The following is a 27,329-nucleotide window of genomic DNA, read 5'->3' as shown; positions in this document are numbered from 1 at the left end:
TTTTATGATCTTATTATTTTAGATGATAAAACCTTCTCCCTTTAGAGTCTGGTATTTCTTTGAACTCATTATATTTCTTTGTCAAAGACTTTACTTAGACTGATTGTTTAGATTCAATAAACATTTAATAAATGCTTCCTATTTGCCAGGCACTGGGGATACAAAGGTGAATCAGACAGACTTTCTTCTTTTATAGGACTCATAGTTTAGATGGAGAGGCAGGTACATAAACAAATAACTCTCCCTCAATTTGTGACCAAGTGGGCAAAGTGGCATGGAGAGGAGTGGGGAAAAGGATTCACTCCTTGGGAGAATGGGGAGCTTTACAAGGAAGATATTAGATCAGGCCTTAAATATTGCTGTGTTGAATCCTGGCTGCAGAGATCCACAGGCTATGAAATCCTGAATGAATACTGAACATTCAAATTGCCGACCAGTTCTTTGGATCAGGTCATTGTAAACCATTAGTTGTTTGGGCAATGTGTAAGATCATGGGATCCTGCCACTATCCAGAAGTTTTGAGAGATATTCTTCTTTTAAAATACAATACTTGCAATGGAAAACTTAAGTTGTATCCCTCCATGATGTTATACCAATAGAAAGAATAATCCCTTCTTTAATATGCAGTTCAGCCATCTGAAAATATTTTGTTAGCAAAGTAAATGAATACAGGTAGTCTATGCAGTTTATCCCAGAAACCCTTGGCACTTTTTTTTTTTAACAATATTCAACAAATATTTAGTAAGTATTTCTATGTGCCATATACTGTGCTAGGCATGTAGATTAAGAGAACAAATAATATATGTAACCTCTCCTTGTGAAATCTGATGGGAAAGGACAATGTCAAACAGATAACTACCCAAATTATTTATTAATTAAAATGTGACAACCGGTATATCATATGTATAAATGCTGTTGTTAAGTCTACCCAGCTTGTTCTGGTGACAGCAACTTGATTTTATTTTTTGAGAACTACCCTTCACCATTGCATGCAACCTTGATGGGACTGTCAATCAAGTGTCCTACTCCTAGCTTGTGATCCGAGGTAGGCCGATCAGGGGCTCTTTCCCAGGAATGAGCAGGATCTGTCTCTAGTTTCATAGTCTAATACCTTGAAAATCTGTAGTTGATTCATCTCTAGCTTTTTCTTTGGTTTGGAGAGTGACCCTATATCCTTCCAACAAATTTGTTAAGTTAATCAGCTTCCACTGCTTGTAACCAGTAATAGTATTTATAGAACTGCCTCAAAATCCAGTATGCTAATAAGAAGTAAACTAAGTTGTGGCATGATTTTGAGGGTTTGATGGAGTTTAAGGTTAGAGAATCCATTTAACTGTGATGCTTAGGACACTCTATTTTGAATAGCATGATTTTGGTGACATAGGGTTAATTTGTTTTCTGGTGTCTGCAACAAATGCTATTTCTATGATAATAATATCAGAATTCATAATAATATTTATAAAACAGTATAAATATTATAAACTTTGACAGTCTAAAAGCTATACTCTGACAGAAGTCGGGAGGTGGAGGGCTGTGTTAACTTTCTTATCGGAGAGTGCTAAGGTCAATAAATATTTTCTAAAGCTGCTAGATCCGGAAGTGGAGGGATAATTGTAAGTTATACATACGGATAAGTTATACATCTACCCAACTGAAGAACTAAAAAATCATGAATTAATCTAAACTGGGGAGAAGATAGAGAAGGAATGAGTGAAATTTTTCATCATTCATGTAGAGAACTCAATAGCTACTGAGTGTCTAAGGTTGAAAAATCAAAACAGGTAGATGTAGACATATTATTTATTTAGAGCTCAAGTAGAAACTGCTGGAAGAACTAAAATCTAAATCTATTAACAGTGACTGCCTTTGGGGAGTAGTTGGTGGTGGGAGAAAGGGCTAGATAGAGAGCGTATTTTGACATGAACTTGGCTGGAGGAGATCCAGCATTCCAGAAATACATGAGTCATTAACCTAGTGATGGCATTAAGAAAGAAATACTATCCTGAGTTGTATTAAGACAAGCATCATTTGTAGCCAGGAAGTAATCCTTGTGTAAATTCATTGTAGGTCAGGCTCTCGTTTGAACATTACACTTTAGGTCTGTAACTTAAAACGTATGTATGAAAATGGCATAGAATTCACGTACAGAAAGAAGACAACGATGACAGGGATTGGAGGCTATGTACACAAGAAAGGAGGCGGGTTATTTATCCTGGAGAAGAGAAGGCTGAAGGCAGACAAAATTAACAACCTCTGGGCAGTGAGGTGGAGCTGTGGAGAACACTAACCAGCCTTCTCCCTCTCACTGGATGGAGTAGAAGAACAGGAGTTTGAGTTGACAGCATCAGGAGAGAGTCTGTTTTTAGACACAAGAAAGACTTTGTGATCGGTGAGTATGACTGAACTGCAGAACGGGCTGTCCCAAAAACTTTTGGAGTACTTTAAAAAGAAGATGGAACCATTCATTTTCAAAATAAGGGCTAGTACCAGATTTTGGTTTCCTTTGGTGATGTGGCAAGCACATTTTACAGTCTGATGTCTGTGAATTTACACACAGAGAAAGGTTAATGATAAAGCTGTCTAAAGAGTCCTACCTTGGCTGTGATTCCCAGGTAATATCTCACTAGGGGAAAAAAATCAATATTCACAATATTTCTCTGAAGTACTATGCTAACTCCTGGTTCCCTTAAAATATATATGCACACACATATACGTATTACTTTATATATCATGTTTTAAAAGAAATGTGTATATTCTTAGGAGTGGTAGTTATCAAATTCAATGTTTGAGCTATTATTAAAATATTCATAGTTTATTTTTCTAACAAAAGGAATAGATTTTTAATGCTAACAAACTTTGAAAGCACAGAAAGCACAGAAAAATACAACATTTTTTCCATTAAAAACTGAGCAAGCAACAAAAAACATACACAAAACAGCCCTGCCATCTCCTGACTGCTGCCTAGGTGGTCCAGCTGGGTTTCTCTGGTCGGAAATCTGCTCGCTCAGGCTTGTCTTTCAAGAATGAGTTAGGAGTGCACGATGAGCTGCATCTTCATCCTTCCTCTTCACTGCAGTTGGATCTCATTTCCCATCCTCTGCTACGTCTGTTGACACAACAAGTAGAAATGTGGGAATGGAGCATTGATTTACCTGGCACCTAAATCAGGGCTGCTCCCTTTCCAAAGCTGGTTGTCTAATCTGTGTGTAGGTAGCTGTGGCCCTGGCAAGACCTTCAAAATAACCAGCTGAGTGTTGGTTCAGCCATTTGTATTTAACACCTGAATGGGAGTCTTCAACTTTGGACTTTGGGTCCGAAGAGGAAGCCTGTCTATCTGGGGCTCATGCTTGCTTGAGATTTGATGTAGAGGGCCAGGAAGCAGGAGTGGAGGAAAGGATTACTGCTTTTTTAAGCGGTGGCTGCCCCAACAGGGTTCCAGAGCTAAAAGAAGTTTGAAAATTGCAGACAGTGCTGGTCGCAGGGACAGAGGTGTGACCTTATTGCCCGATCTTTCTAGTCATGCATACCACTTAAGTTATGTATTTGGTCTCCTTTCAGGGCAGTCCTCACCCTGCCCATCACCTCTCTCCAATCTTCGTGAACTCTCGAGTCAGAAAGATACTCTGGTTTCTCTTGATTTCCCCTGGAAAAAACATACTCCTTTCTCTCTACCTCTCCTATCTATAAAATGGCTGTATGGAATATGGAAGAGCTGGGGTCCTCCTTCATTCAGCTGCAACTCCAACATGCTTAAATCTTTAACCCTTTTCTGCACACTTAACTCTACGCTCGTTGCAATGTTTGGACCCACATCTGCCCTGAGCACACACACGGACACCATGTGATCACTCTCATAATGAACTCAAGGCATTTCAGAGCTAGAAGGAAGTGCTAAGGAATTTCTAAGCTTTTAATTTGCAGATGAAAAATCAAGACCTAGAGAGACTGGATATCTTGCCCAAGACCACACAGCTGCTTAATGGCAGATCTAAGACTAGAACCCAGGTTGTTTATTTCATAGGATTTTGCTGCTCCCTCCAGAAAGTACCATCAGAGAAGACAAGGACAACTCTCTGCTCTCATCAGCCCTCCCGGTTCCATCCTGCTCTGGAGTTGGCAGGGGCACGGAAGCCTTCTCTGGGGGGCCACTGGTCCCTAAAAATTAGTATTTAAGAAAAGTCATTATTATTAGATATTCTCTGTAACTTAGTATGGTTATTTTCCTGAACAGATCTATAGCATTCATATTTATATAATAACCAGAGGTTTATATAAAAAGATCTATGCAGACAAAAGGTTACTTTTTTAAAAAAAAATGACAGCAACGAATTCTTTGTCTTTCTCATTTTAGTCTCTTAAAATCTCAGAGAGCTAATGATTCTTGCCCTTTTGTTCATCAGTTTCCTTATCCCTAAAATAAAGCAATATGAAATAGTCTCTAAGATCTTTTCAGAACCTCAAAAACTTGGATCTCTGGACTTGGATTTTCTGAAGAGTTAGGATTTGGGGACTTTACCTTCGTTTTGAATACTTCATAATGAAGCCTTTCTAAAATGTACGAGCCCTTGCCTGCTGTTGTACAAAGTGTAGGCTTTGAATCTCCCCTTGGTGAGCCAGGATCAGGTGTGTGAGAGCACCCGTGCGGCTGAGTTACACCAACAGCAATGTCCTCAGAACCTAAAACAACCTTCAGACCACTGGCTTTTTGAGTTCTTTTGTCAGAAGTGATATCATTTCTGAAAAACTGAAAAACAACAGGAAGAGAAGTGAAAAAGCTCAAAGGCTACTAATGAATGGGGAAATTGGCCAATGGCAGAAAGCCGAGTGTATTTTGATCTCCAAAATGTGTTCATTATTTTTTTCCATCTCTCACATTGACACTTAGCTCCTGAGAAACTTCTTCACGGGCTGTTCTAGATCTAACATTTGACTGGTTCAGCCATGAGGAATGCGAAGGGGCAGACCTATGTGAGACTTTGGGGTGGCACCAATCAAGCTAATTGGGAGGTGCTGTCAGGGTCAAGAAGAAGCATCTAAAGGTGAACCATTTGTTGTCCAGTTATACTGCCATCCCAGGTTTTTTGTGTTTTTTTGTTTTTTGTTTTTGTGGTACGCGGGCCTCTCACTGCTGTGGCCTCTCCCGTCGTGGAGCACAGGCTCCGGACACACAGGCCCAGCAACCATGGCTCACGGGCCCAGCCGCTCTGCGGCATGTGGGATCCTCCCGGACCGGGGCACGAACCCGCGTCCCCTGCATCATCAGGCAGACTCTCAACCACTGCACCACCAGGGAAGCCCCATCCCGGTTTTTTGACACCACATTTCATTCATGTAGAAGTGTATACCTGGTATAATTAGTAAGACTCTGAGCTCATAAGTATCCTCTGACATGAACAGTAGGTTCTAATCTCTTTCACTGTAGGAGCTACATGACTTTGTTCCACCATTCCTGATGTCACTTGTGTGAGGAAATGGCTTTCCTGCCCCCTGTTTAACTGGCCAGAGGGGAAGGAGGAAGGAAGGTGAACACTGAGGACCAGGACAGCAGAATATTACCCTCTAGTCATGTCGCGAATCTGTCCTCAACACAGCCAACCCATGCGTTCTAGTTATTGTCACAACTGATATCAGCTCCAGTTACAGAAGCTTGAGAATATTTTAAAATATTCTTTGTTCTCAAGATTACATAGATAGCAGGGATATATATATATCCCTCCTTGATTTTGGAGTCAGAATTTAGAGCCCTTCACTATGAGGAGGCTAACCTTAAGTTGAACAGTTTGAATTTTATTATTAAGTTTTATTCAGGCTGCAGATATTTTCATTAGCAAGAGCCTAAAGGTGACTTCCTAAGCCAAAGCTGGACACACTGCTCCTCGCTCTGCCCCAGCCGTCTCATTGCAATGGTCACTTGTGGTCTAGTTTACTTAATAGCTGGAAAACCAGTAAAGTTGGTGCTGAATGCTAAGGCTCATCCAAAAAATTTGAAAAGAATAATGAGATAAAAAGCCTATCGAGAAAGGCAGGAGCATTCCAGCTAAGCTGTTATATTTTGGAAAAATCTTTTAACCTCTCTGGGGCTTGTTTTCTATGTCTGTAAAAGAAGGAGCTTGAACTCTGTGATTCTAAGCATCTGGGCATTAGGTGTATTGACTACCACACCTGGGGCACAAATGCATTTTTGGAGCGGTTCTGAGTTTTTCAGAAATTGTTTGAATAAGAGATTGATAGAGAAGGTGACTTCTGCTTGTCAACTCCCAAAAGGTGTATTGACCTTTGTCACTGCCGGGTACCTGATTAGTGGATCAGAGAGCGTGAGCGCCATCCTGGCTCTGCCGTGGAATCAGTCCCGCTCTGGGGCCTGGTCCCCGTTATACCACAGAAATGGTAAGGGAGTAGGGCAGCACGTTTGCCGAAGGGAACCTGTGACAGTTATAGCTCATTGTAAATGTTTAAACAAGAGTAGGTCGTATTAATGTGGAGAGAGAATTAAAAGGGATAGAATATACTAGAGAAACAGCGAAGGGTGGAGGAGGGTCAAGGCATTGGGCCAAAAGGGTATCGCCCTGCAGCCCTTAGAGACATTTTGTAGAGCTTGGGGATGCAGGTTGGAGGTTATTCATGTGTCTGCTACTAGCATGTACACATTTGGTGCAAATGTCAGTAGTAGATTTACTTTATGATCAAGGTGGCAATTTGCAATTCATCTCTTATAAAGAACATGAATCATTTATTAAAGACTGGTGTGCATTGTGAGTGGCATTTATTACAAAGAAATAAATAGCATAGAGGTCTTAGAATAAATGAGCAATTATCAATTTAAAAATTGAGCTAGCCTGAAATTGCTGAAAAGATGCAAGCATTGTAGTCTCTTCTATGTGGAAATATCTCTGTATTTACAGATTGATATACTTCCATATACTTCTAGTTATACTAATATTAATGTCTAAAAACTTGAACATTTCAAGAGTTGAACAATTTTACAGAGACCTCTGTCAAGATATGAAGTATTACTGGTTAACAGGGGAATATATACTTCTTTTATGTCATTTGAAATGTATTACAACAATTATTAAATAAGTATCCAGATTTATATCTTTCTTTAAACCTCAAGCTAAAAATCCTCAAGAAGCATAAACACAATGCCCTCAATCCCAAAAAGTATTGCTTAGCAGTCTAAGAAAAATATAATTAAAGAGGCCGATTTTAGGCATCTATGCGATTATTTTAAGATATGTTTAGAATTTGCATTTAGCGGAAGGATTGGGTTATTAACCATACAACTTATCACCCTTAGTAATCATATTAACAGAAATAAAATGTCCAGAAACTATGAATTTGACTAGTAATCCACATTTTATACTGATTATGGGAGGCACATTATAGATTATAAATACATAAGATAAAAATGCCAGATTACTGAGTGCAAAAAATAAACTTTCACATATTTTACAAGCATTGCCTGGTCTGAACTATTTATAATACTTTAGAGTGTACTAGCACTTTTTTTGTAATATAAAAAGTAATAGAATCTTAGTAATATGAGGTGTCACTAGAGATATTTGCTATTAAATTGTTGCTGAGTGTGCTGAGGTTTGGGGTAGAACTATCGAGTCTGAAGGTTAGCAAAACAGGTTCTGGCAATGTTTTAAAATTGAGTCAGTGATGCTTTAAAATGAGGCATATTTTAAGGATTCACAATAAGAATTTAAAAGTAGATGAAAAGGGCTTACCTGGTGGCGCAGTGGTTAAGGATCCTCCTGCCAGTTCAGGGGACGCGGGCTCGAGCCCTGGTCGGGGAAGATCCCACATGCTGCAGAGCAACTAAGCCCGTGCGCCACACTACTGAGCCTGTGCTCTAGAGCCCGCGAGCCCCAACTACCGAAGCCCGCGGGCCTAGAGCCCGTGCTCCACTACAAGAGAAGCCACCGCAATGAGAAGCCCACGCACCACAACTAAGGGTAGCCCCCGCCAGCTGCAACTAGAGAAAGCCAGCGTGCAGCAACAAAGATCCAGCTCAGCCATAAATAAATAAATTTATAAAAAAAAAAAAAAGAAAAGAAAAATAGATGAAAAGATTGGTTTCTTATCCTCAAGCAGTCTATGTTAATTAGTGCTTTTATGTAAACTAATTTTATGGCTGTCTACAGGTTTCAGCACACACAAGCAGGGGTGTGAGAGTGAGGTAAAGTTCACGAGAGACTAATTGAAAATGAGGTGTGACATTAATTTTAAATAAGCATTTTCCTATTTTGCTTCTGCTTTCCTTTTATTTTTAAAATTTTCCCCCTTTCAACCATTATCAGTGCAAACCCAGAATGGCCCGATTATGTGAAATTAGCCTCTTGTCTGTTTCTGATTCTAAATTTGGTATATTTTAGATTCCACCCTGAATTTTGCCAGTGGGAGTCCTCTTCTCTCCAGGGCACTGTGAGGTTTGGGGGACACCAAAAAAAAAAAAATACACTACACTCATCTCTTTGCCACTTGCCATGGGGAAGCTTGCATTTGTGTCCTTATTCCTTTTTGCTTTGAGCAGAGTTGCCCAACATAATAAAGCTGCTTGTTGAAGGCAGAACAGTTAAGTTGACTGTCTTCTCCCTGTCCACCAGTTTAAAAATGAAAAGGTCAGTGGTATGACAAGAGAGGAATTCTTTACAGTTGCCAAATAATGGTTTTAATTATTTAGAATTGCCTATGTGCCACGGAGATAGTTACGGGAAGTGTCCTAGTGGAAATCCTAGCAGTTTGGCAGCAAGCGTTTTCAACAGTCATGTTCAATTTATTTTGAAACAATTACTTAAACCAGAATTAGCTAGTTATTTAGTCACATATAAGGTAGTTAGCTTGTATGATATGATTAACCAAAGTAATTTGTAATTAACTATCATGAAATATCTGACCTGGAAAAACAAGTCTTTCATAAATTTTACTAATTTTCATGCTACTAGTAGTTATACCTATTAGAAGCCTATATTATACCCATCAGAGAGCCTTTATTTACTATTTAATGAATTTATTTATTTATGGCTGCTTTGGGTCTTCGTTGCTGCACGCGGGCTTTCCTAGTTGCAGCGAGCAGGGGCTACTCTGTTGTGGTGCACGGGCTTCTCATTGCAGTGGCTTCTCTTGCTGCGGAGCACGGGCTCTAGGTGCATGGGCTTCAGTAGTTGTGGCACACGGGCTCAGTAGTTGTGGTTCACGGGCTCTGGAGCGCAGGCTCAGTAGTTGTGGCACACGGGCTTAGTTGCTCCACGGCATGTGGGATCTTCCCAGACCAGGGCTCGAACCCGTGTCCCCTGCATTGGCAGGTGGATTCTTAACCACTGTGCCACCAGGGAAGTCCCCTTTATTTACTAACATTAATTGTTGTTAATTAATTCTAATCGTAGAATTCCAAGGATGCTGAGACGTTATTTTATCTAGCCTCTTACATTTAGAGATTAGGCTAAAGCTCTGCCTCTTCCTTGAAAATGGTTCTTTCTGCCCCAAACCTTGGCAAAGCCTTCCTTCCTTTGAATTCTCTATAGTATCCGTGCTGGACTTTGTCACTTAGCATGCGTTGCCCTGTGTTGCAATTTATACATGTGTCCTATCTCCTGAACTGGAGTCAGACCCTTCAAGGCAAAGGCTGGATTTAGACATTCTGGTCCACTTCCCCCAATTCTGGGGCTGTGGTCTACCATAGTTCATCCTTACACACTGAGGGTGATGATGTAAATTTATCTTGAAAACCATGCTAGTCCTTAACAATCCTCTCCTGATACTCAATCAATGACTTGAATTAGAAAATGTTAGAGATGGTTGGGACCTTGGAGACGGTCTGGTCTAATCTTTGTTTTACATATCATGAAACTGCGTAAGGCCCAAAGAGGCAAAATCACTTGCCTAAGACTTATTGCTAGATAATGACAGACTTTGGATCAGAATTCTAATTTCATTGCCTCCAAATCCAAAACTCTCTTTTTATCATGCCATCTGATGTCAACATCCGGGTAACACGCCCCTCCCTAGGTTTGTTCATCGGAATGAATGAACGAACGGATCCTTATAAATGTCTGAGGTGCCAGCCCTTTGTTCGTTTCTTATGTGTTCATCGCCTGGCAGCAGCTTCTAATGCTGCAGATGTGTTCTGATGTCAGCCAGTGACTCTGGAACAGAATTTACAGTATCCGGGTATTCTACATTCTCTTGAACATGTGATATTTTTCCCCCTCTAAATTCTATGTTTTTTTTAGGTTGCTTATAGAAGATCAAAGTGGAAGGTTTGGGAAATAAGTCTTTATCATTCACTACTGTTCCAAATTGGGAAAACTAAGTCAGTGAATTGTTCATCTGGTTTGGAAGGACCATTCAAGCATTCTCAGACACGTAGCTAAGCAAGTCTGGAGCTCTCTGACATTACATAATTTCTCTGCTAACCAGAGTTCTCATTGAGTTTGCTGTATAACAATATGTTACATTGGATTAGCTCAATATTGGCTCAAAGCTCGGTGTCATCATTTGTCCACCCTCACGGCATTTCCCCAGATAGGGAAGCTGACTGGTTTTTCCATCACTGCTGGGAGAGTTTTCAGTTAACAAGTACCATAGAGTTTTCATTTGTGGCAGATGTTAACCTTGTTTCCAATTTTTGTTCAAGTTGGTTTACGGAAAAGCACCACCTATTTTCTCTGACCAACTGAAAAAAAAAAAAAAAGATGAAAAGATCTTCTCCACACGCATAATAGCAAAAAGCACATGACAATCTAAGCTTTTGAACTCTCAGACAGCTGGGGTGCCCAGAATTGGTGTAATTTTTTCTTTAATGACTTCAGAGCCCCATGTGTGTGCGATCAGGGTAGACTGTGTCGCTCTGATCTTAAACAGCCCTGCTGTCACATGAGGAGTTTTTCATTTCTTGACTGAATAGACTCTCTGGTTTGAAATTAGCATCCCATCATGAAAAACAGGCCAGTGTACGGGGAAGTTGGCTGAGGCCATTGCTGTCATTTGAAACAAGTACTGCTTCCGCTTCTCCTAACCCCAGTGCATCAGGATGCTATGTGGATGTGGGGACCCAGTGATTCTGAAGTCTTTCCAAGAAAGGAGACTCCAACAAAGCATTTAGGAGTGAAAAATTTGTTTAAAATGTAGCCCAGGTCAGTGTGGGAATGAATTAGAAACACACTGTGAAAACTTCACCTATGGTCAGTGTCATACCGAGGAAGTGGTAGACATCGCGAGCAGAGGATGGGCTGGTGTCAACACCTTTGTTGCATGAAAGTGAAAGTCACTGCGATGTGTGGTTGTAGGTTCAATGTACTTTCACAGCCAAGTTCTAAGTGGCCCACTCGTTACCTTACCTTGGCATTTCATGAACTAGCAAGGTTTCCAAAAATAACTTGAGGACTAACAGAGAATTGCCAACTCCCTCCCACCCCCAGTCCAGTAAAGACATTGAACACACCCAGTCTCTTTTTATCTTTGTTTCATATAAAAAGGGAAACTTTAGTACTGTAATATGAAAGGACCATGATCTAAGATTGAAGTCCTTCAAATTGAATAAGTTTAATTTTAGGAAAGAGTCCCCACATTGCATCTCTTAAAAAGAAGTCCCCTCTGGGCTTCCCTGGTGGCACAAGTGGTTGAGAGTCCGCCTGCCGATGCCGGGCACACGGGTTCGTGTCCCGGTCCGGGAAGATCCCACTATGCCGCGGAGCGGCTGCGCCCGTGAGCCACGGCCGCTGAGCCTGCGCGTCCGGAGCCTGTGCTCCGCAACGGGAGAGGCCACAACAGTGAGAGGCCCGCGTACCGCAAAAAAAGAAAAAAAGAAGTCCTCTCATTTTGCTGCAGGCCTCTGAAAACATTTGCATGGCCCTCCCTCTGAGAAAACACTGCTGTACACTGAGCATCATCACGAAACTCTCACTGCTTATGACCATAGCACAGCTTTGCTCCTGGCTCAGATTAACTTTCTGTGTGCTTGGTAACTGTATTTAAATTCTGGTTGAATGTCTCTTCGTACCGGCTGGAGCCTTGTTCACTGGTTTTGGTGGGTGCTGCTGGAATTATAACTTATTGATTCACAAATATATGCAAGTGTTCTAATTCAGAGTAATGCTTGCAAAGACCCAGCTTCTGACTCAACACCCAACTCCATATTGCAGGAGTGGAATCCTGGATGGCCCCCATGTTTCCAGAAGCTCCGCCTTCCATCCAGTGCCCAAAAGTTTCTAAAGGCTTACAGCTAGGCTGGCATATTGAGGTGTTGCCAAAAACTCTCTACAAGGAATTAGGTACCTGGGCTGTAATTTAATGTTCTGATGCAAACTAGCTAGATGATCCTGAAAAAAAAAAAACCATTTAAACTCTCTGGATCCGTTTTCTAGTATATAAGATGGAGATAACACCACTGGCCATGCTCTGGAAACTGTAATTTACTAGATACTCTCAGAGCCTCAGTGTTCTTAATCTAAATTGAGTGAACGTGTGTGACTAGATGATTAAGGTCTTTTTTTGCTTAAAAGGTTGCTACATTTGCTAGTGGAATTTACCACACACCAAACATTCATTGAAAGCATAATATGGGTCAAGCTCTGTGCTGTGTTTCAAGACACAGGAAAATCCTGCATTATTATTTTTCTTTAGGTTGTGTTTAGAAGGCCATGCTTCCCTCATTTGTAGTTCATTTCTTTATTCATTTGTTCATTCACTCATTTGTTTAGTTAACAAACATGGACAGACTCAGGCCATGTGCTGGAGAGAAAAAAGTAAGCTTGCTGCCCTCAAGGAGCTTGAAACTCCTTTTCAAGAGTCTGTTATTAAAAAAGAAAAAAACTTATTATATATATATATGTCCTTTTTGTGCCATGAGGCACAAAAGGCACATTATATAGAACACAAGCAAAAATTGTGACATGAACATGTGTCTATTGGTCCTGAATATAAGCTTATTGGAGAACAATTCTCTCTCTGCTCACTATCACTCTGCCTTCTAAACCTGGTTTTTGATAAAGTTAGGCAGAAGTTGTTCAATCGGATAAAATTAGATAAAACATCATTCTGACAATGGAGTTCAAATAACAGAATCTAATGTAATTTAAGGGCATCAAAAACCAAAGAACATTTAAAGTATGCCCAGCCCGTGGAATCAATTCAGTTGATCAATGCAGTTAGTTCACCAAAATGATTATTCAGCATCGCCTTCCTCTCAAAATAACCCACCAACTAACAACAACAATAAATAAAAAGAAGAGAAGAAAAGAAGAAAAATACCCTTAAGGGCATAAGTTTTTCTAATTTGCTTTCTGCAGTGATAAAATTAAGTAAACACTTACCAAATAGCTACATTACTTTGCACTGTATAGACCCAGGCTTTGATTGCCAGGTAAAATTTCTCATAGTTCATGAGGCTAAGAAATTACTCCTGCTTTGAACTAAATAGTGTGTATTCAAAGTCTTACTTAGTTAAATTCAGTTGTTTGCAAACTTAAAATTGAAAGGCTTTGTATGTTATCCTTTTCATTTAGGAATGATTTCAAAGGAAACTTACTCACTGGATAATTTTCTGTCCACAATTCCAAACCAAAATCATAGGAGTCTTCAGGCAACTCTGACACTACCAAACCCTTGACATTGTACTGCTTCATAATGGACACTAAATAAATATTCGTTTAATGAATGAATATAGAAAATCAGTTACTGAATTAAATTAACGATCATATCATCTTGCATTTGTGTACTGTTTTATGATCTGTAAAGTGCTTTCACATTTATCCTCTTAGTGACACTTAGAATAAAGAAGAAATTAATTCAGCATGTTGGATTCTATTTTAAAGCTCTGAAGTTACCAAATATGTCCTTAGACTGAAGTGAAAACTATAGTAGAAATGTGCTAAGAAGTGTGAATAATTAGAAGAACAAAATAAAATGGAAACAATAAAATGTACATAAAAAGCTTAATAAAGAAAATAAAAAATAAACTAGGAAGGAAAACAGTGGTTTAAAAGATTATGCTACTATTATTTTTATACAATCTGGGGCAGAGTTGATCCCTAAGCCAGAATTCCACATCCAAGTAATGTTTACTGTTACATGTATGAATGAGTATGTGTGTGTGCATACACATACACAGGCATGTATACTGTAGCTTCCCTATTCTTCCTAGAAATATAACAGAAAAACTATAGAATCACAAAATTTTACACCAGAACTTCACTGCAGGCAGCCAAGATTGCAGCCATTCACGCAGCCGGAGGGTCTTTTTTTTTTTTCCTAGTTGGAGCCATGACCTTGATCTAGCTGAATGTCAGTAACAATAGTGATGGCCAATGCTCTCAGATAATCAACTAAGGACCCCCAAATTGGCCCTATTATGCAACCCTCTTTCCTTGATAAGGCTGTGGATGACAGAAAGGCTTCTTTGAGGAATGAGAGGCCAAAAAAAAAAAAAAAAAAAACCCCCACAGATGGCAGCTCACTTCAAGTTCCTGGACACTCCAGCTTTCATTTTTGTCCCAAGAGCTCAGACATCAGTCCTAATCTTAAATTGCTGTGCATTCTAAGACATCTCCCAGAGAAGAGCATTTTACCTGTATGAGCTGAGAGATGCTACCTGCACCATGATGAACGTTAAGTTAGTAGTAAGTAAACCACTAAATTCTTTGGGGTTTGTTGTTGTTGTTATTGTGTTATTTACTTCTTTTCTTGGACCATTTTATTCAGTAAACATACTTCCAGTAAAATGGAGTTCTAATTAATTTACAGGAAGGTTTAAAAAAAGTGTGCATATAAACTGCCTGAAGTCCCTGAAAAGATGTGTTCCCAACAGTGTGCATGGGCCTTTTTAGTCCTGCCTCAGATTCCCTGAGTGTGAGTTTCCCAGCTCACAACCCTGGAGTGTCCCCAGGCCACAATCAGGTTCCTCAGGATCTTATCGTCTCCAAATTAAATACAAAAGAGATTAAAAGAAGAAACGAAAAAGAGAACTAGAAACCTGACGGTAGTTGGAAAAAACATCTGGGCTTCCCAGAGACCTGAGTTTATCAAGATGCTCATGAAAACTTATAAAGAAAGCCATTGGAAAGCTCACACCCCGGGGGACTGTGATGGAACAGGAGAAGCATTTAGAATCAGAGGACCTGGGTTTCGGGTTCGTGTTCTGCCACCTCATAGCAGCTGAATATCTTTAAGTAAATCACTTTATCCCCCTGAGCCTCAGTTTCCTCATCTGTAAAATAGGGACATTGATTCCATGTCACAGTTTTTTTGAAGATATGATGAATAACTACATGAAAAGTCTTCATAAACTATAAAGTGATGTCAAAAGATTTTTATAATATTTTTGTTACAAAATATTATATTTTTATAATATTTTGTTATAATATTTTTGTTATAATATTTTGTTTATAATATTTTGTTACAAATATTTTATAATATTTTTGTAACAAAATTTTTGTTACAAATATTTTATAATATTTTTGTTACATTTGTTTCCACAATGAACATAACATGTTCATTGTGGAAAATTTGACAATTATATGAGCTGTACTGACAAAATGACTGAGGGACTTGGGAGATTAAGTGCAGACCCTGGTAAATCTGAAGCATCAGTCCTATATTATTGGGGTTTGCCTCCTTGCATGTTCAGAAACTCTGCCTGGGAGCTCGGGGTGGCTGCACGCTGCCCATAATGCCTAAACCCTTAGGGCCACTTAAAGAGTTTCCACCAAAAGATTCCTCAGAAGTAACCGACCAGCAAAACTTCAGGTGCTCATAGAATCTGTCACGTGTCCCAAGACCTGTGGGATGGGAATCAGGGGGCAGAGCTCTAGTCCGGATCCTCTGTTAACTCTTCACTTTCCTGGGCCTCAGTTTTCTCATTTGGAAAATGATCTACTGGAAGTGATATTCTTTGAAGTAGATTCCAGGTATGGTTTTTATGGGTCTTTGCTCAATCTGTTGTTTTGGTGGACTCTTCAAGCACCAATAGGGACCAATCGGGAAGGTGAGACCTGCTTGATGTCAGCTCAGGGCACTTCCCCCAATATTTCCGGGTGCCTTCAGGAATCTTGAACAGCACTGTCACTCTCTATCACCCATAAGATGGGGGAAAGGGACCCAGTCAACAAAAATTCTGAGGAGCAGTTTATTGCTCAGTTTAAAATGTCTCCATTTCCCTCTTGTTTTCTTTGGGTGAATGAATAAAACCTCAAATATGGCTAGAAAGTCAGAAATGTGTATCGGTTATAGATTGTTTTCCCCCAAAGGGTAAGAAGTAGATAGCTCAAATGGAAAAGATGGGACTAAATGAGAGGGTGAAAGAGAAGCAGCTGTTGAGAAGAACCAGAATTCTTCTTGCCTCTAAAGGAAACAATAATATATTACAGGGCATTTAAATGCTGCTCCAGACAGTGGATTGCAGTCTTGATTAAGCCCTCAGAGTGTTCTGGAATGATAAGTTCTTACAGCTCTTAAACGTGTTTAAACATTGGCATACAGATTTAATGTTGGGATTCTTTGACCTGAAATCACCACCAGCCTCTACCCTGATTAAAGCAGTTTTATGGGGGATTTGGACCTTGCTAGAGTTTGCCCATTTAAGACAGTTTACTAAAAAGTTGGGTCAGATCTTATAAGAACACTGTAAAAAACAGAGACTTTTTTTATTATTTTAAACTTCTCATCAAGAATATCTGCTGTCACTGTTGGTGGAAGTGTAAATTGATGCAGCCACTGTGGAGAACAGTATGGAGGTTCCTTAAAAAACTAAAAATAGAACTACCATACGACCCAGCAATCCCACTACTGGGCATATACCCTGAGAAAACCATAATTCAAAAAGAGTCCTGTACCACAATGTTCATTGCAGCTCTGTTTACAATAGCCAGGACATGGAAGCAACCTAAGTGTCCATCGACAGATGAATGGATAAAGAAGATGTGGCACATATATACAATGGAATATTACTCAGCCATAAAAAGAAACAAAATTGAGTTATTTGTAGTGAGGTGGATGGACCTAGAGTCTGTCATACAGAGTGAAGTAAGTCAGAAAGAAAAACAAATACCGTATGCTAACACATATATATGGAATCTAAAAAACAATGGTTCTGAAGAACGGGGCAGGACAGGAATAAAGACGCAGACGTAGAGAATAGACTTGAGGACATAGGGAGGGGGAAGGGTAAGCTGGGACAAAGTGAGAGAGTGGCATGGACATATATACACTATCAAATGTAAAATAGATAGCTAGTGGGAAGCAGCCGCATAGCACAGGGAGATCAGCTCGGTGCTTTGTGACCACCTAGAGGGGTGGGATAGGGAGGGTGGGAGGGAGACGCAAGAGGGAGGAGATACGGGGATGTATGTATATGTATAGCTGATTCACTTTGTTATACAGCAGAAACTCACACACCATTGTAAAGCAATTATACTCCAATAAAGATGTTTAAAAAAAAAAGAGTATCTGTTGTCAGAATGTTGTGTTAGATATTAAAATGTGGTCTCTCAGCAAAATGGTTTTGCTTTCACTTTAGTGTGACAACAGTTCACATTAAGCCCTGAAAGGCCTGAGGGCCAAAAAAAACAAGTGATAATTAAAAATGAATTCTTAAAAGCATTATAACTTTATGGGGCTTCCCTGGTGGCGCAGTGGTTGAGAGTCCGCCTGCCGATGCAGGGGACACGAGCTCGTGCCCCCGTCTGGAAGATCCCACATGACGCAGAGCGACTGGGCCCGTGAATCATGGCCGCTGAGCCTGCGCGTCCGGAGCCTGTGCTCCGCAACGGGATAGGCCACAGCAGTGAGAGGCCCATGTACGGCAAAAAAAAGAAAAGAAAAGCATTATAACTTTAAAAAGTAGGTTTTTAGAACATAATGAAATGTAAGTTGAAAAGGTAACTTGCCAAAGTGACACTGCTCTTGTAATATTACTGGAATAGTCTTTCTGAACCAGTAATACACTACTTTTTTAAAAAAAATTAAAGGGAGGCTGATGTACTGACATTAAATTCCATGCAAATATTCTGGTTATTTAGTAGTAATTTATCGTAGTTTTACTGGAAATTTTCTCCTCTTAGTTCTTAAAAGGTTTTACAGTCCCAATTAGCACTTTTGCTCCTAATAATCGATATTGATTTTACTTTATTCGTTTTGGATTTTAAAAATTTTACCTAGAATTCAACTCTTAATTGTTTTTAAAGTAACATAGCTCATTAAAAAAATCAGACTTACTGGGAGATGTTCATTGCCATCTGGAAAATGACAAATTTCCATTTATTTGAGGTGGGTTCTTTATCGGAAAAGAAATGACAGTTCTGGCTAATAAGGATTTGGATTGTTGACCAAAAATTAAACAAGAAAGTGTGCAACATTTCCCAATATCTTCTCAAAATTAGGTAGCAGTGGTTATTTTGACTCATATTGCAGATTCTGGTTTCAGCCTGGCTATTTATCTCTGTATTTTAGTAACTTGTGTGTCTAGGAGCTGCTTCTCCTGTTCACCAACTACGTTATTTATTTATTTATTTTTTTGCAGTACGCGGGCCTCTCACTGTTGTGGCCTCTCCCGTTGCGGAGCACAGGCTCCAGACACGCAGGCTCAGCGGCCATGGCTCAGGGGCCCAGCCGCTCCGTGGCATGTGGGATCTTCCCGGACCGGGGCACGAACCCGCGTCCCCTGCATCAGCAGGCGGACCCTCAACCACTGCGCCACCAGGGAAGCCCACCAACTACGTTAATTTTAGGGGGCACAATGCCAATCAGAGACCACCGAGGCGGCCCTGATGTGTTAGGAGATGTCCTCAGGAGACAATGGACAGTTGGGGATGATTCCTGTTCCCTCCATGTGCTGTGTGACAGGGAACTGGAATTACTCACTTTTTACATCAATGGCCTTCCTCCTCATATTCCAAGCTTTCTCTGATAATGTGCCACACATTACATCTGGAACACAAACACTTCACCAAAACCCTTCAATTAAATCCTGCAAATTGTTTTGTTTAAACATTTTCTGTGATCTTTTATGTGGCGTTCAATTTCATCTTCTTTTGAAATTTAAAAGATGACTTTTAGGGCTGTGTTTAGCATTTGGTGACACTAGCAGAAAATTAAAAGTGTTTCTGAGGTCTACCTTTACCAGTCACACATTTCACAAACACTGGAGCTACCTGGGGTTGGCCAGGAAATGTCTGCTGCCATATTAGTGATGTGATAATGGGCTTCACATATCACCTGGACATTAAGAATGAAATCACTTACCGCTTCTGGAAGCAGCTTTGTTCTCAGCTGGTGTCCTGAAGGCACTGTACAAGCACAATGGACTTTGTATCGCAGAGGTGAAAGTCAGAAATTACCTAAAGTCATCTTTACTGCCAGTGCGTATTGAGGGGTGTGTGTGTGTGTGCGTGCCCGTGCACACGTATTGTTCATCTTTGTCTAACGGGTCCACTGATATTTGATGGAAATGACCAAAATTCAGCTAGTTGCATAAAGTATTTTTGGGTCTCCAATCTGCTCCGCTCTGTGACATGCCAAACTTCTAATGACTGGGACCTCTAACTCAGCTGCAATAGCCCATCAAAGGTGCAACTTTATTCTCTCATAACAGCCTTGTCATGTGATCAGCAGACTTATCTGCGAACTTTTCCCTGAGCTGTGCAGATGTGGCCGTAAAAGAGACACGTATGCCATTGTGTATTTCCTACTTTCCTCCAAAAATGAATTTGGTTTCTGATTATGGCAGGGAGGCTGCCTGCCGTATAAAATTTCCTACAGGTGCATACCCTCTTAAAAGAAAGCCCAATCTATGAAAATCGGGAACTAAGAAGGAGAATGACTCAGGGCTATTATTAATTTTATAAGGCTCCCTTTACTTTGGAAAGGTATTTGCCAAAGAAATCAATATATAAAAGGTTTCTCTAGTACATTTACGATATTCTTTGATTAATCAAAAGTAGATGTATAGATATTTTTCAGATAGACACCTGTCATGTAAATTATAACATGGACATTATTAAATAATTAGCTTCATGATTTGTTTGGTTAGGAAAACTGTAAACCATGAACTGACTTGCTGAATATGTTTACTTTAAGATTGAGCATAGATATTTTACCTTAAAAAAATCAGGCCTTGAATTATTGTTCCTCAAAATAAAATGCATGGTTTCTAAAACTTAGTTTTGAGTTTTTAACCTATTTCTCCTCTGAGAAATATGGGCTTGTGAACATACATTCTTCATACCACATTCAAAGTCTAATCTGTTTTTTTCTAGCAATCACATGGACACGTGTAAACAGATAAATAGTCACCATACACCATTGACTGCCATGGCTCATTTTTCATCTTTTGAAATAAAAGCCCAAGAGAATTTTTGTCAAAATAAATTGGAGATAAAAAAAAGTTCTCTTCTGAAGTGGATACTTTGAGCACAGCAGATGTGTAGGGAATTTTCTTTTGCCTTTGACTCCTTTTAAGATCTAATTCTACAAAATTAGAATTTCGGTTACTATAAACAGTGTATTCCAGACCCTGGATTAAAGAACTGCTTTTGAGCCAGAGCTGAAGTTGTTTTAGTTTTTGTAATTTCAGATATATTATCTGGTGTAACACTAAATTTAGACATTATAAATTAGTTGACTTTTCCCTTAATCAGCCACAGTTACATTCCTGTATAAAAGCTGAAAACATGAACACTCATATTTCCCTCTAAAGGAGTCTAATTACATTATGATCTGAAATAATATCTCCTTAATGATTCTTCGAACAACGCGGCCTATGTTTTCTTTCTCCATGCAGACCCTTCACAAATAACACAGTCTACATCAAGATAAACAGTACTTTTAGCATGTTTTGCAATATGGAAACAGGCGGGTTAGAAAAAAGCAAATGAACCAAACCTCTGTATTCGTAACAAGCTTCTAGACCACTGTAGTGCAGAATTCACAATAGATATGTACATTTTTCATTGGAGGATTTTAATAGTTTTTTTCATACGATGCCATCCATCAAATTTCCAACGAAGGCAAATAACTCACAGGGAAGAATCTGAAAAAGTCCAGAAATACTAGGCAATGTATGGTGACAACATGAGAATAAAATTCTCAGTGAATTATAATACTAACAACTAATAAAGAAACATGGTTGCCAAAATTGTGGTCATATTAAAAATGAGCCTTCTTATTTAAGGTGAAAAAAAATTCCCTATCGATTCTGATCCACTTCCCATATTTAGAACAAAATAAAACAATGTTTGTTTAAAACAAAATAAAACAAGGCTTCCAGCAAATCCCTCAAGACATTTTAAATCCTACATAAGATACGCTGGAATTAAAGAGCATTACACGGACTTCTGCACGGCACAGCTACAGATTTATTACCCATCGAGTTATAAGGAACGGCTTCCCCTCTAGTTCAGGGTTTGTTTTTCTCCCCACAGTCAATGTTTAACCCACCTGAACAGTTTAGTGAGGCCAGATGTGTCAGTTTTACCTTTCCAAGGGAATTCTGTTTAGAGAACTACATTGCAACATGATGACAAGTGCTGCTCTCTAATACAAGTTTCTTTCTTTTCCAAAATCCAATCCTATGCTATATTTATTCATTTCTTGAAGGACTCCTTGACTTCACATACATACATACATACATACATACATAAATAGAAAATCTTTATACGTGCTCCATGCCGTGGACCCATGGGCATAAATAATCCGATGTGAATTCAAATACATATCCTTTTCCCATTTGTTTCCATTCTCGGTGCCAACTTTGCCTCAATAAACAACGACCTTCAGCTTAGTATGAAGGAAGCATCCAGTACATAATGCATGGGGCGGTGCCCCTTCAAAGAAGGAAACCCTTCAGAATAGCCGAGGATGAGAAGAAAACAGAAGCTCAGGAGAGCAGAAGTCTTAAGGAAGTAGTTTCAATTTCACCTGAGATGACAGCAATACCTGTGGCTGAGTCAGGGAAATGTTCTCAAGCACAGTTTTGCTGATCACTTTGAAAAACATGGCCCAGGAATAAGCCTAGAAGATATTCATGAAATTGGAGGTGAAATGGTCATAGAATTGAGCATGACCTGAGATCTCCTGATTCCTCCCTTATTGTGCAGATTCCTCAGCTTCTCCAGCAGGAAAAGGGAGGCATTAAGCCTTTCCACGTTCCTAAAAGCATGTTTCGAGGATTAAAGAATCCAAAGGATCAAATTACTATTTATCTAGGACTCTTTCTAACCAGTGGGGCATCATGAGATACCCTGAAAGAGCTGATTTATTGAATCCCCAATTGAATTGGCCTTAGAGAGTTAATACATCCACGGTGACAAATTTACTCACTACCAATGAATTGCATTAGTTCCATTATTTGTAAAGCACTTTTCCATCTGGGAAGAAAGGTGCAGCATAAGTCCCATTCTTTTCAGTAGCATGGCTGGAAGGCATCAACCTTTTATGAGCCAGGAAAGTCAGGACTTTTCTTCTATTAATTTGCTAAGTATCCTCTGCCCCATGAGTTTTAACACGTTGAAAATATGGCAGATGGCAGAGGACAAGGACAAGGAAAAGAGGAAGGCCTTTTGTCCCATTGGGCTGTATCACCTTCTTAATTCTGTGGAAGCTTGTTTCACAGGATTTGGGGCTGACTTTGGCTCAAAATGGGCCCGGAGCTAACGACTGGGAGACTCACTTTAGTTGAGGCTTACTTCCAGGTAAGTCTTGAAATTTGAGCATCTTAAAATTTTAGTCAATTTAGCATGGTCTCAGGAGTTCCAAAATCTGACGTGCCCTATCCCTAAGCATTTCCAGAGGGGCGGTATTATATAATTTCGGGAATATATACTTGGGAGCCCAGTGATCTGAGATCAAGCCCTAGTGCCACCACTGTTCACTGTTTGATTTTGGTCAAATTAATTTTACCTCTGTGAGTTTCAGTGACATCCTCCAAAAATGGGAATAAGAGTAGAAGCAAGTTAGAGTGTTATGGTAAGACTAAGTATGATAATGCAGGTAAGCCTCCTAGCATGGTGCTTGGTACCTTGAAAACCACCACTAAATGTTTGCTCTTGTTCTCATTAGATGCGACTTTTCAGATGTGTGACCCAAAGTGTCTGCTCGGCTGAAGATGACCACCTCAGTGGTCTGGAACAGTAGACACTGGTAGAGATTTTTTCTGGCTCCTCTCAACACATCCTGTCCATTAATTTTGAAGTTCCTGTTCTGGATACTAACCTGGACTTCTTCATCCATTCATTCAGAAGGTGCTGAGTTAGGCCCTCCGTGGGCAGCTTGTACCAGTCCTTTGAAGAGAGAGCTCTTATCTTTTGGTAAGGTGAAAATACATGGAATTACTTTATAAACAACGTAAAGCATATCTGCACATACAGATGAGCTGGTTTTAAATTTTATGCAATTTGATTCTTTGATAATAGCTAACACTTACTGAAGGCTCACCAAGGGCCAAGCAATGGGCTAAGGACTTTCTGTAAATTATCCTCACAAGGATCCTAAAAGGCAGACTCCATTATTATTCTAAACTTTGAACCCAGGGATTCGAATTCAGAGTCTATACCCTTAACTACTACCTTAAACTACCATCCTGAGATAGGATTGATTGCAAACCCATTTTTAAAAAGTTCTAGATGTTCGTCCAGTACAGTCTGTCCTCTTTGAAGACTGAATCCTAATTCCTTGCCATCAGGCAAACACAGTTGCATTGCATTTATTAGCAGCCATAATCCTTCACACTTCTATCTGCCATTTCCAATTGACAGAGTGGTGTTACATGCTTTGTTATTCAGACCTCCTATTTTACCAGAAAGATTGCATTTATGTAATCCTCACCGGGAGGTTATTCTTACCTCCTGTTTGCTGCTCAGGAAGCTGAACCTTGGAGAGAGTGCAGGACTAGACCACGGCCGCCACACTGATGAATGATCCGTGTATAGTTGAAACCGGTTTTTTTGTTTGTTTGTTTGCGTTATGCGGGCCTCTCACTGTTGTGGCCTCTCCCATTGCGGAGCACGGGCTCCGGACGCGCAGGCTCAGTGGCCATGGCTCACGGGCCCAGCCGCTCCGCGGCATGTGGGATCTTCCCGGACCGGGGCACGAACCCGTGTCCCCTGCATCGGCAGGCGGACTCTCAACCACTGCGCCACCAGGGAAGCCCTGAAACCGGATTTTTTGATCCAAATAAATAATGAAGTTATTGTTAGTCTTGTAAAGTTGGAATAATGCATTCTACACATCCAAAGGAAAAGTGACTTTAACCCCGGTGGGTGAACCATTGCAACCTTCCTCCATAGCTATCTCATTTCTGGCTCAGTCACATCACTGAGCCCCTCCCAAGTGCTCGGCATAATCCTACACAGAGCCTGACCACAAGGAACTTATTTGAGAGGGCACATTAGAATGTTCAATCAAAGATATAATAATAATAATAGCCATAAAGGAGGGATCGGAGCCAGGGGATTGAGGTGTCTTTGCCAGGGTCTTGCAGCCCTGACAAAGGAGGGGGCTACCTTATCAGGGGAGGGAGTTAGTGCCAAAGAAGCACTAAGCTGGTTTACTCAGCAGAGAGCTGGTTAGATAACTGGGAGGCCTAAAAGCTCAATCTGGCACAAAAATGAAAAATGTCTTTGTCTATTAATTTTATCTTTCCTACCAGTTGTTTTGTTCTCACAGATAACGGTATGAAATATTCTATGAACTCAGATGAAAGGTTCATATACTAAATGAAAAATCTGAAGTTCATATTTTCAGTTATTTCATATTTTGCATTTCATTCATTTAAACATGATTTCATGCAGTTCAACTACTGCATTGAAACATCTCCGTGTAACACACTTAGGCAGTTTCCCTTTAAGAAAAGATGCTGGTCCTCTTTTTCAGATGGTCATTCAGTGATACAAACCTGTAGGACTGAGATAAATTGCTCCTGGAAACATTTTCCTCTTGGAAAATCACAGATGAGACTAAATGAGACATTTTATATATATAGTAGCAAACAGTCATAGGTACATTTCATTTTGAAAGTCCCATCTGTCTTGCAACCCAAACAGGTTTTGACACTGCAGAGTGATTGCAGCACTTCAGGACTAGGAAAAGCCAGTGATGCAGAAAGGGATGCTAAAGAACTTACTACAATTTTACCATTTGGGTGTTTTAAAAGATCAAAAATATAATTAAAACTGTAATTATGTCTCTTGACACATGTGATCACTCTATTTTGCAAGGTATAACTTGAATACTCCAGCCCAGCATTTAAATATAAATGCAGCTTTTATAACAAAAGAGAACCAGCAAGGCTTCTTGCTATGATTAGAGTTTTAATTGATACCATTATAGCTAGAAGTTTGAACATGATGGGAATAATGACTCTGGTGTTTTTCGGCACCTTATTATTCATTTTACATCTTTATGTCAGCTATGTGCTCAAGTCCACAGAGTCTGTAATATTTAAATTAATAATGTAAATTTAACTATTGCCATTAAAGCAAAGCTAATTAGGTCCCTGCTTGCTGACTGACAGGATGATGCAATGAGTAAAACGGTTTGAGCTGATAGCTGACACTGCCAGGAAAATGTGAACTGAGTTCACTTGAGATTAAACAACCTCTAAGACACCAATGGAGGGGAAAATAAAAAGTGTCTGGTCTCATTTTCTAAAAACAGAAAAAAATCCATGAAGAGACACAACTAGCTCATCTAGCAGCTCAGAGCAAGCTTTCTGAGAGGTGATGCAATGATCTTGTGCTTTTCATTCTGTGGTTCTTCTTCCATGCACGGGTTGGAGATGCAGTTTTCCTCAGGCCTCAGAATGTTGGCCTTCTTCCATAGTTTTCACATTCTAAGCAAGAGAGGCCAAGAAGCTGAACTTTACCTGTTTCATAAACACCTCTTCTAAAACAGATAGCAGAAATGGAGAGGAGAGGCAAACGAATGCTTATTTCCAATTCAGCTAAAGAGAGTCCATCCTGGAGTTTGCAGAAGTGGAAAAATGGTACAGAAAGGCATAAGCACATACTCTATTTAGTAGAGGGAGCCTTTATGATTGTCTGGAACAAAGCAAGGGCTTCCTCACCCTGGGTTTTCGTCTTGACAAGAGGATCAGCTCACTCAGGGCTGCAGACTGGCTCAGTGGGAATGCCTCCAGAAGCGTAGGGCAACCCGCTGCTCCCTCCTCTCTCTGGGCTCCAACTTGACTGGGGACTATCTGAACACCTGATGGGAAGCCAGATTGATCCGGTCGTCCTGCCTGAAGGTACAATGGAGCAGGAACTGGGTGTGAGGGAGGAAAAGGGGACTTGGCTCAACATGCTTTTTAAAAATAAGCTTTGAATGTAATAAAAGATGCACATTATGTTCATCAAGGGAGAGTTCCGTATGTTATGTGAAAAGACTCTTTTTAAGAACAATGCTCTTACTCTAAGGAAACCGATATCTGCCCCATGTAATTTCATCAAATGACTGTTCATACATCTGTGTTGATGGATCCATTTGTTAGGAGCACTTTCTCATAGCAAATGTACTCATGTTCTTCTATATTCTTAGCCTTCTCCTTCCCTTTTTCTTCATTTCTAAAGTGTGATAGCATGATTCCCCAAGGAAGTCTGGTGGTCCATCACTGCAGAAGGCTCTCCTCACAGTGAAGATCGATACTAAAGAATTCCATTTACCGAAAGCATTGCTCACCCTTATCTCCAGCTTGGCGAGGAACTGGCACTATAAGTGACAGATGGAAAAGGAGTTTTAATTACTAAAAGGCTATGCTGGCTAAAGGTGTTGGCCAAATGATTCTTCTGGAACTTGTCTACATAACATCAATAGTTGCTGTTTTAGACCAAAAATTGATTTTTATATTTAAAAAATTGGATTAACACCCCTAGAGGCAACGCTGTAGAGTGGTTTGTAAAACTAACTGCCGCTATGTCCTGAGGCACGATGTCATCTAATCCTTAGGACGATTTCATGACTGGCTTTGAAGTCAGGCAGATCAGTTGCACTGCGTTAGAACTTAGTTTTCTTGTCTGTAAGATGGGGTAATGATACCTCATGAGATTTGGGGGAGGATAAAATGAAATCATGCATGTAAATTGACTAAAGCACAGCCTGCAGCCTTCAGTAAACTGTGCCTATATCCTAAAGACTTATCAGAAAGCGTGATGTTATCATCCCTGTGCTGCTGGCGTTTGGCAGCTACACTCAAAGAGCCATCCAGCCATTATGCTCATCTTTGAAGAGCAGAATTGGCTGGCCATTTTGAAAATAACCGGTTTCAAAAGGAAGCTGTATTAGAAAGAGTCCATTGGGCTTCCCTGGTGGCGCAGTGGTTGAGAGTCTGCCTGCCGATG

The 27,329-nt window shown here is 40.0% G+C and overlaps 1 long non-coding RNA gene across 1 annotated transcript; it reads right to left on the bottom strand.

The window, feature by feature from the left end:
* Positions 1–27,261, bottom strand: LOC137226485 (uncharacterized). Its single transcript, XR_010944379.1, has 4 exons — positions 23,838–27,261; positions 23,209–23,297; positions 20,941–21,028; positions 1–4,155 (listed from the first exon to the last, which is right to left on the bottom strand). It is a non-coding gene; the product is annotated as an uncharacterized lncRNA (long non-coding RNA).
* Between the last annotated feature and the right edge of the window lie 68 nt (positions 27,262–27,329).

This window comes from Pseudorca crassidens, chromosome 6 (genome assembly GCF_039906515.1).
Source record: "Pseudorca crassidens isolate mPseCra1 chromosome 6, mPseCra1.hap1, whole genome shotgun sequence".
In the NCBI taxonomy this organism is placed as follows: Eukaryota; Metazoa; Chordata; class Mammalia; order Artiodactyla; family Delphinidae; genus Pseudorca; species Pseudorca crassidens.
The sequence above is the reverse complement of the archived record's forward strand: the minus strand, read 5'-3'. Positions and strand labels throughout refer to the sequence as shown.